The following is a 3642-nucleotide window of genomic DNA, read 5'->3' as shown; positions in this document are numbered from 1 at the left end:
TCAAAACCAAGCCACATTTTCACAACTAGATGTTTACATTATAAATGTTTTCTTTTTGTGTTTGTTTTTCTCATTCAAATATATTCTTAAATTTAACTAATGAATCCTCTGGTGTTTTCAGGCTTCAGTAGCTATAATTACTAGCATTACTACAATATAATTACTATATTTACTAATATGGAACATATAACATTTTCTACCCTGTTGTCCAGCCCTGCTGTGTTTTAAGTTTAATGCAACTAGGTTAAATGTCTACTACAGCCTGTGTATGAAAGATTGTCAAGTCAAGGTATATTTTACTCATGTAGCCCAGCATAACAAATCAAAAATAATTTGTACAATTTATGTATATACATGTGTAGGAAGTTGCCCTATAAACAAACCCTCAGTTGCATGAAATGTCAGTGCAGAGCAGTTCTAGAGCAGAGGTGAGATATTGTGGCTTTCCAATGTGACAGGACTGAGAACTTCTTGTAACTTGTAAGTCAAGCTCAGGAAAGTGTCCTCAGTTAAAGAAATCTTCTGGACATTCTTTTAAAAATGCACAGTAACAAACTGTGATGTAATAGCAGCAACTCTGTGCAGAGCTTGACATGAAATGAAATATGACAAATAAAGGAAAATACAAAACTTGAATTAAATGAATAATGGAACAATAAATATATTAAAAGTTTTTGATATGCATAATTTCATCTTTAAAATAAAAAAAAAACCAAACTCATTTCTGATGTTTTTAATGAGACTGTAACAGACTATAGCACAGTACCCAAGACAAATTTTCCCTTAAGGACACAAAGTTTACTTTTCAGTTTTCTATGCTGAAAGCCACAGACTGAAGATCTTTTTTATATATGATAATTACAGAAACATGTTACCACAGATGCAGACATAACACAGACACAGACTAACCTGATGGATGTCGCTGATCGAGCTGCCATTGAAGAGGAGTGAGTACTTGGTGTCTGAGCTGTTGGCAATGGCAGGCGGACACAAGATAGACACTTTACTGAGTTTTGTCACTGTGATATTCCTCTCTATAGACAGACAAGCAGACAAGAAGCATCCACATGAGTTATCAAAAATGCTAAAAGCCAGCATAAAGAAAACTGTAGCCGTGAATTATTATGAAGTTTCCACTTAAAATGTCTTATTTTTATGTCGGTCTGTTTTACTGATGCTACTACATAAGCAATCCCCGAGAGAGGATACATGCAGAGGCTCTGGGATATATGGGTGCTTCAAAATCCTGCATCTACACCAAAAAAAAGTACTGGCACAGTGTTCTAACATCCGCAAATGGCAACTGCTATTACAACTAGAGATCAATGATGTACAACAATGATGCCACAGCAAGGGGAAAACCAAGACAACAGGTCACAGGGGAGATATCATCATCCCCCTAAACCGAGATTGGATACCAAGCCCTAATAACAGATGATGATGACAAAGCTGGATACCTTGCACCCCCGTGGTCGATTACCACGACCTAGTACCTACTGAAAGTCTGCTAAAGATGTGAATGCAGTGACTATACCTACTAAGTCGATAACTGAGACCAATGAGCTGATGTACACCACTGCAACAGTAATCCTTGGGATGCTTGCCTACAAGGTTAGCACCATAACAAGAAGCAAGGAGAATATCCTCCATGCTTCCATGGTCCAAGATCAGAGCAAAACAGAGAGAGGTCATTCAGCTCTCAGAATTACAGATTCTCAGAAGAGTGCAATTTCATTTAACTACCTGCGAATAATCTACCTCTGCACAACGTGGAAGCGCCTGTTAGGCACCATTGCAGCTAAGATTAGTAGGCACATGGATCCATACATGAGTATGGCTCAGGAGGATATTGGTAGCAATACTATGGGAGCCAAGCACCAGCTACTGGTTGACAGAGCAGTCACTCTGGACTGCAAGACCAGGAAGAGTAACCTGTGCACCGCCTGGATTGCCTACAAGAAAGCCAACAACTCAGTGCCACACATGGATACTGGAATGCCTGGGAATGTACAATATCAACAGAACACTAGGAGCCTTCATAAAGACCTTGATAAGGTTGTAGAAGTTAACTCTAGATGTCAACTCAAAGCCAGTTGCACGGTCCAGGCCATCAGCACATACACCAGTCATCATAATAATAAGTTGGCCAAAGGGGGAGATAGAGGCCATTGATATCATGACACTGTACACTAAACAGACTGAGAAAAGCCGAGAACCAGTGAGTGTCAGAGCCACTGTCCAGGATGAAACAACAAAGATCCTGGAATACATCAGGAAGATTGGCCACCAGAGATGAACTCCAAAGTGAAACCTGTGAAAAACCTGTGAACCTGTGAAAGTGAAACCGGCAGCAGAAACCTGTCAATGATGTGGCTGGGGTCTACTACAGCAGACAGGATCCCAGATGCAGGCTATGCAAAGATACCCCTGTACGGTACAGAGTAAATAGCCCTATTAGTGCTACTATAACTACTGTACAAATCCGTATAATGCCAAGAAACATTAAGTTAAGTAAAGAAAAAATACAGTCCATCATTACTTTGAGAAATGAAGGTCAGTCAATCCAAAAAAAATCAAGAACTTTGAATGTATCAATCGCCAAAATCATCAAACTAGCTCTCATGAGGACTGTCCCCGGAAAGGCAGCCCAAGAGCTACCTCTGATGCAGAGGATAAGTTTATTAGAATTACCAGCCTCAGAAACCTCCAATTTACAGCACCTTAGATTAGAGCCCACAAGTGGCAGACATTTTTCAACATCGTCTGTTCAGAGGAGACTGTGTTAGTCAGGCCTTTGTGGTCGAAATGCAGAAAAGAAGCCATTACTTCAGAAAAACTACAAGCAGAAGAAACTTGCTTGGGCCAAGAAATACATGGAATGGACATTAGATCAATGGAAAACTGTCCTTTGGTCTGATGAGTCCAAATTTGAGATTTTTGGTTCTAACCACCATGTCTTTGTTAGATGATGAAAGGATGAACAGATGTTTCCTGAATGTGTGGAAGAGGAGGTGTGATGGTGTGGAGCTTTGCAGGTGACACTGTTGTCAAAATTGAGGGCACACTTAACGGCATGTTTCACCCCATCTCGTTTGTGCTCAGTGGGACCATCATTTGTTTTCCAACAGGACAATAAACCAAAACACACCTTGAGTTTATGTAAGGGCTATTTGTCCAAGAAGGAGATTGATGGAGTGCTGCATCAGATGACCTGGCCTCTACAATCACCCGATCTAAATCCAGTTGAGACGATTTGGGACTTGCCGAACCAGAGAATGAAGTTAAGCAACCAACAAGTACTCAACACCTCTGGGGACTCCTTCACGACTGTTGGAAAACAATTCCAGATGACCTCATGAGACTGATTGAGAGAATACTAAGATGGTGTAAAACTGTCATCAAAGCAAAAGGTGGCTTTTTTGAAGAATTGAAAATTTAAAACATAACTTGGATTATTTAACACGTTTTTGTTGATTACATAATTCCGTATTTGTTCTGTCATAATTTCAGTGTCTTCAGTATTGATATACAATGTTAAAAACAATAAAAATAAAGACAAAACAGTGAATAAGAAGGTGACTGGTAATTTGACTGGTAGTGTCATATATATGTATATATATGTATATATATTCCTACAGTCCC

Source organism: Scatophagus argus, chromosome 11, assembly GCF_020382885.2.
Source record: "Scatophagus argus isolate fScaArg1 chromosome 11, fScaArg1.pri, whole genome shotgun sequence".
In the NCBI taxonomy this organism is placed as follows: domain Eukaryota; kingdom Metazoa; phylum Chordata; class Actinopteri; family Scatophagidae; genus Scatophagus; species Scatophagus argus.
Note: the sequence above shows the minus strand (reverse complement) of the source record.